A 17225-nucleotide genomic window follows, 5' to 3' on the forward strand; every position below is an offset into this window, starting at 1 on the left:
CTGATAAGCCTTTACCTGCATGAATGCAAATCCCCCTTTAAAGCCTGTTAAGTATAATTGTTGAATTGACACTGAAATGGAGAGCGCCTGTGTATTGCTAACACTGGGGATTTTCCATGGCAGCACACTGGGAACTCTTTGAGCTCTTGCTGAGTTGATAAATAACTCTTGTTGTTCTCTGGTGGTCCTCACATGAGTGTTTAACCTTAAATCACATGAGAGTATTCAAATGCAAATCTCCATCTTAAGGGAGTTAGTGATAATAATAATAATAAATATTTATTTATTTATTTATACATACATACATACATACATACATACATACATACCCCACCCATCTGGCTGGGTTTCCCCAGACACTCTGGCGGCTTCCAGCAAAACATTAAAATTAGCTCTTTAGAAGTCTTTTTCTAGAAGCCACAGTGAGAACACAGTATGCACAAATGAGCCTCAAGCTGGAATGCAAGATGGATGGAGGCTGTAAAAGAGAGAGAGAGAGACCTTTGATTCTAGGTCTGTTTGGAATAAAATTTCTAAGATGGTGCTGAGCCTATGCTTGAATAAGCATACAGTGATACCTTGGGTTACAGACGCTTCAGGTTACATACGCTTCAGGTTACAGACTCCGCTAACCCAGAAATAGTACCTCCGGTTAAGAACTTTGCTTCAGGATGAGAACAGAAATGGTGCGGCGGCAGCAGGAGGCCCCATTAGCTAAAGTGGTGCTTCAGGTTAAGGACAGTTTCAGGTTAAGAATGGACCTCCAGAACAAATTAAGTACTTAACCCAAGGTACCACTGTATGTCTTACAGAATTATTTGTCTAAATTATTGATGGTTTTGTACCTGTTTTGAACAAGTTCTGGTTAGTAAAGCTTTGAACAATACTTATGGTTCTGGACAATGGTGTATTTCAAAAGGAATCTGTTTTTAGGCATTCAGTTGCAATATTAATATCTGCAATAAAGCCATTTAAGCCAGTCTGTTGACATCTGTCCATCTTGGGAAACAATGGGGAAGTGAGCCTTTGGGGATGAGGTCAAACCGTTGGAAGCCTGTAGTTGTAGAGACCAATGCGGGGAAAGCAGCTTTTGTTATAGCTGGGGCAGATAAAGGCATCTGGTGGGCTGCTGCAGGTGTACCATGGCTCAGTTAGATTGATAGCTGACCCCCCAGTAACTAAATATTCAGGAGGATGTAGGTTTTGAAAGATACCTCCAGGCACAAGGTGAACCTCCACACAAGATATCAGAAGCTGTACAAGCTCCGACATATTCCGGTATGGCCAAAATATTTGGTTGGATCCTGCACAATTCTATGCACGCCTACTCAAAAAGTAAGTTCTATTGAGTTCAGCTGGAACTTAGGTAAATGTGTATAGCAGGGCCGAGGAACCTTTTGGTTTCCATGGGCCAGATCTTTATCAGAATTGGCCTTACAGGCCAAATTTGACAGGTGGGAGGGGCTGCCAACCTGTCAAATCCCTTGGCATCACAAATGACATCAGGTGGCTTTTTTTTATTTGTGATCCTTTGATGTCCGGACTTCAGGGCGTGGCCAATGGCCAGGAATGATGGGAAATGTAGTCCGACAACATCCAGAAGGCCAGCGGTTCCCCTTCCCTAAACCCATATGTGTTGGAATGACTTTTAACAGTGCCATTGTGCCTCCTGCAGTTTCCGCTGTGCGCTCCTTTGTGTCTGAGGCCTTTCATCACTCTTAATCCCCATTTGTGTGGCAAGAGCTTTAATTAGAATTATAACTATCTCCCTTCTCCTGATGTTAACTTCCACTTTGGTTTCGGTGGAGCAGGAGCCAGGAGGAATGAATAGCATTGCATGTGGCTTGTTAATTAACGGCAGCATGGTAAAATTAGAGTGGTAATGAGTAAAACATTGTTTAAACCTTTCGCAATGTCAGAGAGCTGCAGAATTTCTGGACTTTTCCTTCCCTTCCCTTTTTTAAATGCGCTGCTAATGACTTGCAACAACCCCCGGAGGGTCCGGCACCTTTTCATCACCGCAGTCGGATTGCTGCTTGTCATTCTTGTTATTACTGATCCACTAATGACACACAGGCTATTTCCAGATGCAATTATTCACTTCCCTAATATCTGGAGCCATGCTTTGAATGCTGCAGTCTTCCTGTCCCTCATTATCCCGCCAGGGTCTCAATGATAGCGAGGGTGCGTGCCCCATGCGTCTGCCGCCTGAAGTGATGTGAGCTTCAGGCCTACCTGTAAAAGGAGGCCAAAATCAGTGCCAGATTTACGTACAGTGGTACCTCGGGTTAAGTACGTAATTCGTTCCAGAGGTCCGTTCTTAACCTGAAACTGTTCTTAACCTGAAGCACCACTTTAGCTAATGGGGCCTCCTGCTGCCGCCGCACTGCCGGAACACGATTTCTGTTCTCATTCTGAAGCAAAGTTCTTAACCTGAAGCACTATTTCTGGGTTAGCGGAGTGTGTAACCTGAAGCGTATGTAACCTGAAGCGTATGTAACCCGAGGTATCACTGTATAAGCTAAACAAGCTATAGCTTAGGGCCCCACCCTTTTGGGTCCCCAAAAAAATTTAAAGGGAAAGAAACACTGGATGTACATTTCCAAAATATAAGATAAAAAACAAATAAATTAAAACCTACACACAGCAACAGGGTTTTGTGTTGTGTAGGCTCCTATGATGTAACTAATGGGCCCCCAATCCTTTTAAGTTAGAGTTTATTAATTATTTCACTATTAATATACTTCTTCTTAATTGTATTTCTTTCTTTCTTTAAAAAATAATAATATTTATACTTATACATCATACAAACAAGCATTGAATAAAATGAATGAATAATAGAAAAACAGAAGATAAAACAAAAGCAAAATTACAAGGATATAAACATAATAACATAAGCTACAATCAAAAATATAAAACATTATATTCTCCTTTAAAAAAGAACGAAAAATAATACCCCAAAAAGAAGCCAAAAGGAAAAAGACTTCTTAATTGTATTTCAGTTCAACAATTATTTTGATAAAATACATATTTTGTTATGTGCAAATGGTGTTAGATACCTATTAGGTCCATAGATTACCATATAGCATATATTCAACACAACAAACAGCGACAATTTGTTGTTGACAAAGGACAGCTGGACATATAAAGGGCCCCATTCCCTTCAGTAGCTTAGGGCCTCATCAAACCTAAATCCGGCCCTGACCAAGATAAATCTTGGACCCGGAGACTCCTAGCTAAGCCTTTAGCCCAGTTATGGCCAAACTCGGTCCTCTAGCTGTTTTGGGGCTACAGTTCCCATCATCCCTGACCACTGGTCCTGTTAGCTAGGGATGATGGGAGTTATAGTCCCCAAACAGCTGGAGGGCAAAGTTTGGCCATCACTGCTTTAGCCCAAAGGGATATAACAGAGGGAGAGGGTTTGCAGGCCCCGTGATCCTACATGCAATGGCCAGCGCAGGATTTTCCTGCCCCCTGTGCTGTGCTACAGACATGGCAGTCCAGGGGAAGATGAGTTCATTCCACAACACTTTTGCATGCATGTAATTTATCAGGGTTATGAAACGTAGCAAAAGCATGTTAATGGTGGTGTGTGATAAGCAGGATAATCTCAGGTGTCAGGGAATGGTCAGAATAGGAAAACTGGGAAGTGTGCACTCAGTCTGGTCAGCTTCTCTCCGATGAGGAAGAGGAGGGTGAAGTTTCGCACCCCACCCCTTGCCTACAGCAGTTTCAGGCGGGGGAGAGAGAGAGAGAGAGAGAGAGAGAGAGAGAGATGGAGATTCCATACTGTTTGAGGAGGAATTACCTAGTTACAAGATAGTGGAGGAGGAAGGGAAGGTGAGAGCGCAGCTGGCAGAGACCTCCCTGGAGAGTATGGGGAATCCTCCATCTCCATGGGCCCGTCAGACCCTCCATGTCCTAGAACAGAGGAGGCAGAGGGGAGGGACTTCCTGTTGGCACTCAGGATGTTGTTGGGGATGGAAGAGGAGGGGTTCTTCCCGTGCAACCAGATGATTGAATAAAAAAGGACTACAGTGGTACCTCGGGTTAAGAACTTAATTCGTTCTGGAGGTCCGTTCTTAACCTGAAACCATTCTTAACCTGAGGTACCACTTTAGCTAATGGGGCCTCCTGCTGCCGCCGCACAATTTCTGTTCTCATCCTGAAGCAAAGTTCTTAACCCGAGGTACTATTTCTGGGTTAGCGGAGTCTGTAACCTGAAGCGTCTGTAACCCGAGGTACATTTTAAAAAAAATACATTAGGGCGTGGCTGGGCATACCTGTGCTTCTGAACAAGGAATGGCGGGGGGGGGGAGAGCATGTTTCTTGGGGACTCTACCTACTTACTGGAGAATGTGCATATTGCCCGGAGAATGTACAAGATGTAGTCAAAATATGCACATTCCCCAAGACCTGTTGGGATTATGTACAGTATTGTTATGAGTTTGCAGTGGGGTGGGTGGGTAGCTTGTATCCTGAGATCCTTCTAATGCCTGGATCCCCTTTTAATTCCTGGAATAGCCAGGCTAACTTCCAGGTGAGGTGATAGCCTAGGGCCACTGGAGATCAGGGTGGCATGCAACAATATACTGACTAGGAAAGGTGCAAAATTTCCTCTTCGTGAAATGATCTTCCATAATTTATGGAAGATGGTATGTCACTAGCTGATGCTTAGAGATATCTTCCAATAATAATAATGATAATAATAATAATAATATCAATAGAGTATTCTTTGTCACTCAGCAGTCTCACAATGTGTGCACCTACAACAGAACATTATAAGTGCCAAGTGTCCCCATTGCCAAGTACAAAAATGTCACTCAGACTGACCTTTCCTTCCCTAACAGAATTCCTTTTTGGAGCAATTGGGAAATTCAAAATCCTGGATCATTGAATGTATATAAACAGCACAATGTCATCAGTGATGACCTTGATTCTTTCAGCTTCTGGCCAGACGAACTGACTCCAGTTAGTAAGTTTGTACTGGGCTCTGGTGGGTGAGGCAAAGTAGCCTCCTAATAATCTTTTCCCTATTAACGGAAAAGACCCAGCAGTTTCACACACAATCTTTTCCCTTCCGAGTATTTCATTACTTTATGTGACAGTAATGAGAACATCCAGGAAAACTGACAGTTCATCGTAGTTTACTGCTCTGCTGGGGCAACCTATCCTTAGCTGTAGCAGTTAAATTAAAAGCTCAGACGGTTTTCTGTGTATCTGCTAAGCAGCTGCTATAGTAATTATACTCTTATTCAGACACCCTATAACTATGTGTCTGAATCAGTTGTTTTATGTCAATAGCAGGTGATGACACACCGAACTCTTTCCTTGCATTCTAGTAGGCAAATAATCGCAAGGAAAACAACAACTATGAGAGGGTTGAACTTCATACATCAGCTCACTGCTTGGATTGGTAAATAATGGCTCGCATTTCTGAAAGATTCATGCTAGATGCAACATAGCGACTTCTGTCTATTTCCCAAAATTACTATCGTTATGAGCAGTGTGGGAATCCAGGGCTCCCAGAGCTTACCCAGGGTTCAGTTTCCTCAGAATGAAGGCCTGCAGAGACTGGGGCGCCTATAAGATATACGGTTTTATTTACACTTATGTGGAGCCTGAGCCTAAGATGGAGCGGCACACAGCATTAACATCCACAACAAATCTTGCTTCTCTTTTAGTCACAGCCTTTGGGTTCCAGCACAGATCAAGCATGCACCCATTCTTTCATTCCTCTCCTTTTCCTCAGGCACATTCATTTCCCCACCTGATGCTATGCAGTTCCCAAAAACTCGGAGATCCCAGTACATATTGAGACACTGCCTCATCATCATGTGGAAATATTAGAGGGATGTTTATACCTCAGAGCGTGAGTTCAGCTTGACATCGTGAGAGAATGTTGGGCTTTCACCTGTGGCTCTTCTGGTTTTCCCCTTTAACAGCAGCCTGATACACAAATACGTCTCAGACGATCTAATCCAGACCTGTTTAGCTTCAGCACAGCTGCATCATGAACGCTCAGACCATACCTTGTCCAAAATCCTATAAATATAGCACATGGAGCTCTTCTTGGCCCTGGAGACAAGCCTCTAAATGTCGCTTTATCCGGCTGTTACGTTAAGGACAGGTATGGAGCCCAAAGTCAAGAACAAAACTTTGCTTAGCAATCTTATGCAGCAGTCTTAGTTCTTCCTGGGTCTGAATAAGTAAGCACCTTGTTTTCGCAGGATTATATTTGCCTGCATGACATGAATTGCATAGCTTTAATTGCTGTGCTCTGTGAGAAATGCTATGAGAGGGATACAGATTTCTAGGAGGCCCACTTTAAGCTAATGAGCTCAGTGTTCCAAGTACTTTACACCTGGTACGCATGAATGATTATCCTGAGAGGAGACGTGTTTGGTGAAGAGCGACATCACAGGCCTGCTGGGCAGGGCTGATAGTAGTGCCAGTACTGCTTTTCAGCATTTACCTGTTGCAAGAAGCAGCCTCCTCTATGCCTGTGTGGAGCAGAAACCATCGCAGGAATACAGAACTCTGCTTCTGTGGACTGCAAACATTCTCCCCCTCTGACTTGAAGGCACTTGAAAGAACACTAGTTGCCTGGTTTCCTTTGGTACCGGCTCACTCTTTCTTCCACATGCGCTACAAGAGCTGGAGTCCTTCTTACCACAAGGTGGAGAGGGTTAGATCAAGATAGAGGTATAAGGACACACAGTGCTATTTTTCTAGAAAAAGAGGTGCCAGAACTCACCATGACCGCCTCCCTCATTCTCTTAGATTTTAGAATGGCAATGGCACACACCTGAGAGGTGCTGGAACTGAGTTCCAGTGAGTTCTGGCTGGAAAAAAAGCCCTGAGGCCACATGTTTCTAGTTATTTTGGGGGACTTTCCAGAATGCTTGGCAAATCCACACCGTGATAATAATAACCAAATTTAATAGAGGCAAAGCAGGCCCTGCGCCGCAACCCCAGAGTCGGTCACGACTGGACATAATGGTCAGGGGTCCCTTTACCTTTTTTAGGCCCTGCTCCCTGCTCCCAAGAGAAAAGCAAACACAAGGATCTTAAGCACTTGTGTGAACAGGATAGTACCGGTGCCTGAGATGCAGCAACCGTGATGCATGCCAGATGTCTGCTGGCATTTTCTTTTCTCAAAGTCTTGATAACACAGGTTGAATTTTAAAAGAAAATTGGTGTGTGGGCTAGGACTTTGTCATGGCTGTTTTTCAGAGAGCAGCTTTGCTCGTTCTAACACCCAGGCAAGTCGACGTGGGAGGAGATATTCCTTCACATAGCTGGGGCGTAAGTAATATATGGCTTTATTATGTGTCAGTGTTAATGCCATAAATTGGGCTTGGTAGCAAATTGATAACCAGTGCAGGTGTACAAAACCAGCACAATGTGTCCAGCCAGAATCACCCACCAGTAGCCCAGAGACTGCAGCCCATTCTGAAGACAGCATCTGAAGAGATAGCAGGGCCCAGGGACATCAGCAGACCACAGTTATCTGGTGTCATATGTCTAGCAGAATCCAGGGCAGGAACAGAATAGAGGGATCATCATCTCCCCACTGCACCACAGGCCTTTAGACATATAAGATCAGGTCCAGTGCTCCGCATCTCTAAGCATAAATGTCCAATTTTGAAAAATGCTGACAGGCTTATGAAGACAAGACAGGCCCATGACTATAGATATTCCTTAGATCCTTTTCAATATGAGTGTAATAGGAAGCAGCATGCGCAGGGTAATATAGTGGCCCCATTTTGCACTCATTTGTGAAGCACATTTGATGGCTGTGCATCTTTTCAGGGGTGGGTATCTTGCACCGTCCTAGATCGAGATAGGGGCACCGAAGCACAAGGGAATCAATGAGCCTAGGCATGCCAAACTCCGCATAGGATCGAGCTGTTAATGTGACCTTTGTAGAAGCAGATGAGGTTGACAGTGCTGTGCATTAATCAGTTAGTTCAGTGCTGCTTTTGCTTCAGAAACTAATTGATCTGTCAGATGAATGCATAGCAATCAGCCAGATATCTTGAGTGCTTCCCCCCTTTGGCCTGGAAGCATCTGTCTCAATTGTAAACACAGATAATGTTCTGGATCGTACAAGGATTTATGTCTGAGGTGGGGGGAGGAAGAATCCTTCCCCCTGCCTGTCCCTTATCATACAGTTGCTTCCAATGTCTGCATTATCTTCATTCTGTCTTAAATTGCCCATACCGTAGACGCTTTTTGCTCACTAGGACAACTTTATTCATCATTTGTTGTTGTTTAGTCGTGTCCGACTCTTTGTGATCCCATGGACCAGAGCACGCCAAGCACTCCTGTCTTCCACTGCCTCCCGCAGTTTGGTCAGACTCATGTTGGTAGCTTCGAGAAGACTGTCCAACCATCTCGTCCTCTGTCGTCCCCTTCTCCTTGTGCCCTCCATCTTTCCCAGCAGCAGGGTCTTTTCCAGGGAGTCTTCTCTTCTCATGAGGTGGCCAAAGTATTGGAGCCTCAGCTTCACAATCTGTCCTTCCAGTGAACACTTATTCATCATATCTATAAATAAATTGTTTCTTGTTGGGAAATATACCATCTCGACCAGGGTGGATTGGAGGTCCTGCCCCACATGTATCCTGCTAATTCTCCTTAGGTTTATCACAACCTGCCCCCATTCACACTCAGTTCTGTTGGCAGGACAATGGATGCCCATCACCAATGTAGGCCTCCTTCCCAGTGAAGAACTCCTGCGAGGTCAGTTCACATGTAATAATGTTGCTTGGCTGGCTCATACTGGAGCTGTTTGTTCTATGGTACATTATAACAACAACAACAACTTATTATTTATACCCCGCCCATCTGGCAGGGTTTCCCCAGCCACTCGGGGTGGCTTGCAACTGAATATTAAAAACAATACAGCGTCAGACATTAAAAACTTCCCTAAACAGGGCCACCTTCAGTTGTCTTTTAAAAGTAAAATAGTTGTTTATTGCCTTGACATCTGCTGGGAGGGCGTCCCACAGGGCAGGCGCCACTACCGAGAAGGCCCTCTGCCTGGTTCCCTGTAACTTGGCTTCTTGCAGTGAGGGAAACGCCAGAAGGCCCTCCCCACTGGACCTCAGTGTCCTGGCTGGATGATGGGGGTGGAGATGCTCCTTCAGGTATACAGGACCGAGGCCGTTTAGGGCTTTAAAGGTCAGCACCAACACTTTGAATTGTGCTCGGAAACGTACTGGGAAACCCTGCTCTCTGCCTGTGGTCCAACTAGAATCTGGATTGCACATATGATCCGTAGCTATCCCTTGATGTGTCTACCCTGAAGCGGGGTGTTGGACTACAAGACCTTTTGGTACCTTTCTGATCATTAAAATCAAGACTAAGGCAATGAAGTCTGAACTTGGCTCTGCTGTTCTAACGATAAGAGTGATAATTCTAAATGGGACCTGCAACCTAATATTGCCATGTGAAATGCTTCTGCTCAGCATCTGAGCCAGTCAGCCAACCAGTCATGCCCTTTTCCAGGATATTCCATTCCATTCCACCCCTTTTCCACTTCCCTTCCAACATTCTATGACTAGGGAGCGTGCCCAGTCCTCATTTGGGGGAATTTTTTTTGTCTCATTCCCCCCCCCCATAAATGTTTTTGTAGTTCTGTAAACCCTGAGGCTGCTGAAGTCCCTCTCTAGTATATGGATGGTGGCTGCTTTGGCTACATTAGGATTGGTACTCAGAGAGCAGAATTCACTTTTAGTAAACAGGACTGTTCTTGTTGTTATAACATTTTCAAAACAAAACATTCAACAATAAATAAAATTGGGGGCATAGGGTTCAGCAGGTAGAGAAACGCAGGATTTAACTTGTGCAAGTGGATTTTAATTGAATGTCAATGGAACGTTTTATGTTGGCTTTTAAATATATTGACTGTGCAAGCATTAGATTGCAAGAAGCCTCTGTGTTTTCTTCTTTACGTGCAGCCCCCCCACCCCCACCTCCTTTGTGGACATCCCTTGTCTCAGCATTTTTGGGTATGCAGACCTCAGTTCTACAGATGACATCCTGATTTGCTCCAATCTGCATTTCATTATTTCTGTTGCTTCTGCATTAATCTATTGGCTTTGGTCCAGTGCACTGACCTTTGGTGAAATGTGTGCATGATGTTGTTTATAGCCAGTACTTGCATGATGGATTTGTTCACCCTATTCATTTGCACATGGTTTTGCTTCAGTACATGTTGAGCTTACTACCCAGCAGGTTTTTTTAAAAAAAATAATATTTATTTCTTGTGGATTCTGTATGGGTAGCAAAAGCCATACAGGCTTTAGCAAACCTGTTCTGTGGACATTCCTCTCCTCTATTTATGCATGTATTTATTGTACTAGGGGCTTCTTGCATGCCACCTTGGGGAATGAAATAGCCATTGTATGGGGGGGGGGGAACTTTCTAAGGTCTTGTTTAAAATATTCGGGTCTAATTTCTTCCCTGTGACCTTTTCCTCATTACTTCAAAAAAGTTTAGAAGTGATCACAAAATATTCACATATCATTGAAAGTGATGTTTTACTAAAGAAGCCTTTCCATATTTTTTTTTAAAAAAAGCTTTCCCAAGAGAGAAATGCCAAATCTAAAGCCATTTGTATTTTTTTTTTATATATAAAAGAGTGGGTTTGATGTAGGCTATCTAGCTGATAGATCTTTGATAACAGACATGTTCAGAGACATAATTTTACAGATCAAAACTACTCCTGTAAATGAACCTGATATATTTCAGAACTTTAATATGTGGCACTGTAGTTATTCAGTAATCATGATCTAATTGGATATAATAAAAAATTTCAGAGAATCCTGAAATGGTCCAAAATTTGTGGCTCAATCCTGAAGTGTTATTCTAGAATACCTTCTAGAAAACAACTGTAGACCGTACTGAATAATATGCCCAACATATGGGCATTATAAATTATATTTCTTTTATATATCTTATTTCTGAATAATCCCTAAAAATGCGTGCCTTTTAGACATTATAATTGCATTGACAGTTACAAACCAAAATGTAAAACTCTGTTCAGGACATGTTTAAAGCACAGCTTTGAAGAGGCATATTTAAATACATTTGGACCACAATCCAAGGCAAAATCCCAAAAATTAGCCAGTGGTGCCACTGACATCCCACACCCCACAACATCCATTGCCTGAGGCAGCCACTTGACGTAAGCTTATACAGTACCAGAACAAACTTAGTTGGTCTATAAGGTGCTACTAGACTTTTTTTCCTTTAATTTTTATTTAGAGGTGCTCAGTTTTATGTGCTAGGGGAGCTCAGCACTGCTTAAAACCTTTTCGCTATCCAGCCTCAAGATAGACAAGACAGGTAGTGGGTTTTTTCTGGGGTGACGCAGGGACACGCAAACCCCTAAGTTTGGCCTCATTGAGGGGCAATATTTCAATATGATTGGGAAAAAGAGAGAACCCCTAAACACTTTTTTTTAAAAGAAAAAAAGCACTGGATACAGTATATATCTTGAGGCCGGATGCGGGAAAGGTTTTCAGCAGTGCTGAGCCCCATATATATATATATATATATATATATATATATATATGCAGGTTTTGGTGTCTTCGGGTGTCTTCCCGTGTAAGAGTCGGGGTGTCTGGGCGACGTTTCGACGAGGTCTCACTCGTCATCTTCAGGCTGGTGCTTTCGGCTTCTTGTTACTGGAACAGAGCAGAATCTGGTGTTTGAGTTCCTATAAATACTGTTGAGGGGTGTGGTGTATAGCCTCCAACGTTCTGGGCAGAGAGGAAGTTCCTAGATTAGTGTGCCTTTTCTTCTTTTGTTCTTTAATTACTTGAGGGATATCTTGAGTGATTTCATGAGTGATATTCTGAATACCACTGGGTGGGTCATTAAGTGTAGATTAGTTGCTAAAGCTTTCGTGTCTTGACCTCTTGAGCTTGTGAAGAGTTTTTCTGAGAAGATGGCTGTGCTGCATTTAGTTGTGCTCTGGCTTGGCCTCGTGTATAGGGGCGAGCTGTGATTTTGTGCCTTGTGCCAGCCAGATCTGTGTAGGGATTGCAGGGGGGTGCAGCATCCGGAGGTGCCACTATAGTTTGGCTACTGGATGGAGTCTGTAATATGTCTGTGGAGAGGGTCTGGGTTTGGGTCTGGTGTGGTTGATTGGTGACGGCGTTCTGTGTGCCTCTGGTTCTGGTGTCGGTTTTTGTGGGGAGGGCTAATTTCCAGATGTCTGGCAGGCGGGACGTGTCGTCACGCTTGTTCATGTTGTGAGGGTGTTTCTCTATCTCGATGGCTTCCATGATTATTCTCTTGTGGTGATGTTCCATGTTAAAGAGCAATTTGGAATCTGCAAAATTAATTTCGTGTCCTGTTTCTTTCATGTGTTGGAAAAGAGAGGAAGTTTTTTCTTCTTTTTTGACGGCATTCTTGTGTTCTGCGATACGTGCATTTATTCGTCTGTTTGTTTGTCCAATGTACGTGGCTGGGCAGACTTTGCAGGGTATTTCATAGACCCCTTGGTTTTCCAGCTGGATTTTGTCTTTTGGGTTTCTGAGGATATTGGCTATTTTTTGGTTGGTGCAGAAGGCTGTTTTGATATTGTGTTTATGGAGGATTTTGCTAATTTTGTCTGTAGTGCCCTTGATATAAGGAAGGAGGGCCATGCCATTGTTTTCTTCTGTGTCTTGGTTTTTGGGGGGTGTTTCTTTTTGGATTAGCTTCGTAACCCTGTTTTTCTGGTATCCATTGGCGATTAACACATTTGAGAGATTCTGTAACTCAGTTGTCAAGTGGTCTTTGTCAGCCAGGCGTTTGGTTCTGGAGATGAGAGTCTTGGCTACGGAGTTTATTTGTGCAGGGTGGTGGTGTGATTGTGCGTGTAAGTAGCGGTTGGTGTGTGTTTTTTCCCGGTAGATAGTGTGTCCTAGGGAGCCATCAGGTTTTTTGTAGATTAGGACGTCAAGAAAGGGGAGTTGGTTGTTGTCTTCTATTTCCATAGTGAATTGTATTTTGGGGTGTAGGCTGTTGAGATGTGTGAGGAAGCTATCTAGTTTTTCTTTCCCGTGTGGCCAAATTACAAAGGTGTCGTCAACATATCTGAGCCAAAGTTTGGGTTTGTGTTCTGACTTGTCTAAAGCATTGGTTTCAAAGTGTTCCATGTACAAATTTGCGATGACCGGTGAGAGGGGTGATCCCATAGGACATCTGGAATCTGGACATCTGGACATCTGGAATCATAGGACATCTGGACATCTGGAATCATAGGACATGTCTGGAACATCATAGGACATCTGGAATCATAGGACATGTCTGGATCTGCCAGACATCTGGAAATTAGCCCTCCCCACAAAAACCGACACCAGAACCAGAGGCACACAGAACGCCATCACCAATCAACCACACCAGACCCAAACCCAGACCCTCTCCACAGACATATTACAGACTCCATCCAGTAGCCAAACTATAGTGGCACCTCCGGATGCTGCACCCCCCTGCAATCCCTACACAGATCTGGCTGGCACAAGGCACAAAATCACAGCTCGCCCCTATACACGAGGCCAAGCCAGAGCACAACTAAATGCAGCACAGCCATCTTCTCAGAAAAACTCTTCACAAGCTCAAGAGGTCAAGACACGAAAGCTTTAGCAACTAATCTACACTTAATGACCCACCCAGTGGTATTCAGAATATCACTCATGAAATCACTCAAGATATCCCTCAAGTAATTAAGGAACAAAAGAAGAAAAGGCACACTAATCTAGGAACTTCCTCTCTGCCCAGAACGTTGGAGGCTATACACCACACCCCTCAACAGTATTTATAGGAACTCAAACACCAGATTCTGCTCTGTTCCAGTAACAAGAAGCCGAAAGCACCAGCCTGAAGATGACGAGTGAGACCTCGTCGAAACGTCGCCCAGACACCCCGACTCTTACACGGGAAGACACCCGAAGACACCAAAACCTGCATTCCTGTACCCGTGAAAATCTACGAAAGCATATATATATATATATATATACACACACACACACACATACATATACATACAGTACAGTGGTACCTCGGGTTAAGAACTTCTTTGCAGAGGTCCGTTCTTAACCTAAAACTGTTCTTAACCTGAAGCACCACTTTAGCTAATGGGGCCTCCCGCCAGGCACGATTTCTGTTCTCATCCTGAAGCAAAGTTCTTAACCCGAGGTAATATTACTGGGTTAGCAGAGTCTGTAACCTGAAGCGTATGTAACTCGAGGTACCACTGTATACGTATTTAACAAGTGCATACAGTTTACAGGGAGGGCTGCCCTGGAACCTTTGCGGAGCGCCCGTCCCTCGCCTCTCGGGTCACCATGGCAACCCAAACGCGAGGCGCCGGCCTGCCAGGGAGCCTGACTGCCGGCACAAATCTCTCGGCACGACGAGAGAACTAAATACGTTAAACCATTCTCGCCCTCCCCGCTCCATGTTGAGGGCGGCGGCGGGCAGAGCGGCGTCCCAAAGCTCAGGAAAGACCTGGGCACCTTTCGAGCGGAGCGCCCGAGGCGGGAGAGAAGGGCGCGGCGGGTCCCTCCTCCTGCGCCCGCCGCCTCAAGGCTCCACCCGCGCCCGCCGCCATTTTGAGCCGTTGCGGTCGCCTGGCCGGGCGGGAACCGCGCCGCCTTTAGTCCCTTTTCCCTCGCCTTAGTTTGGGGCAGCTGGTTGCTAGGCCCGCATGCCCTCCCCACCGCCACCAGCAGCCCTGTTCCGCCTCCGCCTCGGAGGAAAGCCGGCAGGCGCCACTGCTTCTTCTTCTCCCCTCCTCCGCTTCCCAGGTAAGCGCCCCCTTCTCACGCCCATCTTCTCCAGCCAGGATGTCATCCTAAACACGCTTTTTTCCTCGGGAGTAAAACCCCACTGGACTCTGTGGGGCTTATTGCTGCATAGACAGGCGTAGGATGACGTTGCCACCCACCCCCGGCTTGAGGGTTGTTGTTTTTTAGTTTTGGTTAGAATGGCACAACCACCTCTTCTTTGACTGAGTTGAAATCAAGTTCATTTTTCTTAGGCTGCACACAAGGGCTGGGCGTCCTTTCGTGGCCCCCTGGCAGAGACGCTGCGCCTTTAGCAGCTGTATGGCAGCTAAATCATTTTTGCAGGTCCCCCTCGCTGGAGATGCAGTGGCAGGAACAAACCCTGTTCTATTACAGCAGCATTTCTGCCTGAAGCACAACGGGTTTTTTTAGCACAATGACAGCCCTGTTTAAGATTATGCAAAATCAATTGCAGGTCAGTCTTACACACGTGTTTGCTCCTAAGCAACCCCCCAGTGTGTACAAGTAGGGGGTTGTTCCCAGGTAAGTGTGTGCTGATGATGACAGCACTGCAGCATAAAATCACCCTTTAGGAATTATGGTTATCATTACTATTGCTATTATTATTATCAGTGCTATTTTACTAGAAAAAGAGGTGCCCAAATTCACCGTGATGAACTTGCTCTCTCGTTTAATGGCAATGGCACCCACCTGAGAGGTGCTGGAACTAAGTTCCAGTGAGTTCTGGCTGGGGAAAAAAGCTGATTATTGTATTTATATTTATTTATATCCCACCTTTTCCCTGGACTGGGGCTCTAGGCGGCTAACAGATAAAAATAAAACACACACAGGAAAAAAACAAACCCATACACAGATAAATAGAAAAGACTAAAAAGAATGCAACGGGAAGCCCAGTAAGGTGTTGTAAATAATTGCTTTTCCCTCCTTTCAATATATGCTTGTATGCAAAATAGGGTTTCTACTTAAGGCCACTTTATTGAATGTGGTGGCGTCATTTATTTCTGACCCACCTTTTCGGGCCAGCCTTTGCAAGGCTGCTTAACACTGGAACAAATAGCTGACCAAAAAACCCCCATACAGTATAAGATAAAGTTATATGGGGGGGGGGCAGTACTCATATTAGTAAAAAGGATGGTTGAATAAAAAAAGTTTTAGTGTTCAAGAGAGGGCACTTAAGCGGAGTTGGTGGGGGGAATTGCACATGTGTGGAGCCACTATTGGAAAGGTATAGGGATGGACGAAGGAATGTGCTGCTTTTCACTGGTCCACACTGACTGCAAGGATATGACCTTGACATGTGGTGTAAATCATGTCTAAAATTAGCTGTTGCTTTAAAAATATGACACTGCATATCATTGCTCACTTTCCCGTTCTTTTAGTAACATATTCTACAACCTCCATGCAGTTGCATTTGGGGGCATGGGTCCACATAAGAGGGAAAGGGCAAAAAAGACTATGTCAGTGAGATTAAGATATTTGTGTTTTCAGATATTTCACATGTAGTCTTGGAGAAAAGGTAATGTAGAGCAGAGCAACCCCTGCTGGCGTCTGGGGTGGGGGGTGCGGCGCACATGTGTGCTGCGCCATGAGGGCGTGGCATCCCAAGTGGGCAGGGTGCGCCGCCCAAGCAAATGCATCACTCCTGGACCAGTGCTGCCAGAAAAGCAGCAGCCAGGAGGGCGCCTGGGAGTGACACCCGGGAGGGACATGGCTGGCATGTGCCCCAGCCGTTGCATTCCTTTTGGGTGGGCGGCCTCTGGCGTGTCCCACACTGCTTTTTTGGACAGTGCTGGGCCCGCTGGAGGGTGCCCAGGAGGGATAGCGACTCGGGTGCTCTGCAGCCCCAATATAGCCCCACCCTCTCTTCCTACGCTACTGATGTAGACTATACAGGAGCAGTGACTAATTTAGGCTGCTCAAGAGTCCTAACTGCTTAAACGATTGTAGCCTTGTTCCTTGTTCTAGTACTCTGGTGTGTGATCTACATCAGCAACTGGGTGTGAGTGTGGGAGTTTGTTCTTTTGAACCCTTAATCAGCTTTTGATACTAGCAGCTGTGATATCCTTCTGAACTCCCATGTTAAATTTTTCTTGTTTTTTCCTGACACTGATCTATCTAGAGGACTGGCTCTAGAAAGTGACGTTGAGAAGCTACTGTTCCTTCCTTTGAGTATTGGCCCATGAGTTACCACTGAACTCCATCTTGTCACCAATGCTATTTAGCATCTCCATAAAATGCCTGGGGTAGTTAGTCCAGGGTTTTGGAGTGTGGTGTCATAAAATATATGGGTAGTGCCTAGCATTTTTTCCATCAGATGCTAGGGAGGCAGTTGAAACTCCAAATTAGTGTTTTGAGGCTATGGTTGTGTTGGATGTGACTGAGACTTAATCAAAATAAGACAGGTACTTTTGGTTAACA

General features: G+C 44.8%; 1 protein-coding gene across 5 annotated transcripts in view; it reads left to right on the top strand.

Moving 5' to 3' along the window:
* Positions 1-14575: 14575 nt before the first annotated feature.
* Positions 14576-17225, top strand: part of CFAP20DC (CFAP20 domain containing) — a 145263-nt gene continuing 142613 nt past the window's right edge. For 2 of the 5 annotated variants that reach the window (XM_082209626.1, XM_082209625.1), the window contains exon 1: positions 14580-14807. The gene's annotated coding sequence lies outside the window, so the exon portion shown is untranslated. Of the gene's footprint in view, positions 14808-17225 lie in introns of all 5 variants that reach the window. The other 3 variants (XM_082209629.1, XM_082209628.1, XM_082209624.1) reach the window with 3 other exon arrangements.

Source organism: Podarcis vaucheri, assembly GCF_965113315.1.
Source record: "Podarcis vaucheri genome assembly, chromosome: 2".
In the NCBI taxonomy this organism is placed as follows: domain Eukaryota; kingdom Metazoa; phylum Chordata; class Lepidosauria; order Squamata; family Lacertidae; genus Podarcis; species Podarcis vaucheri.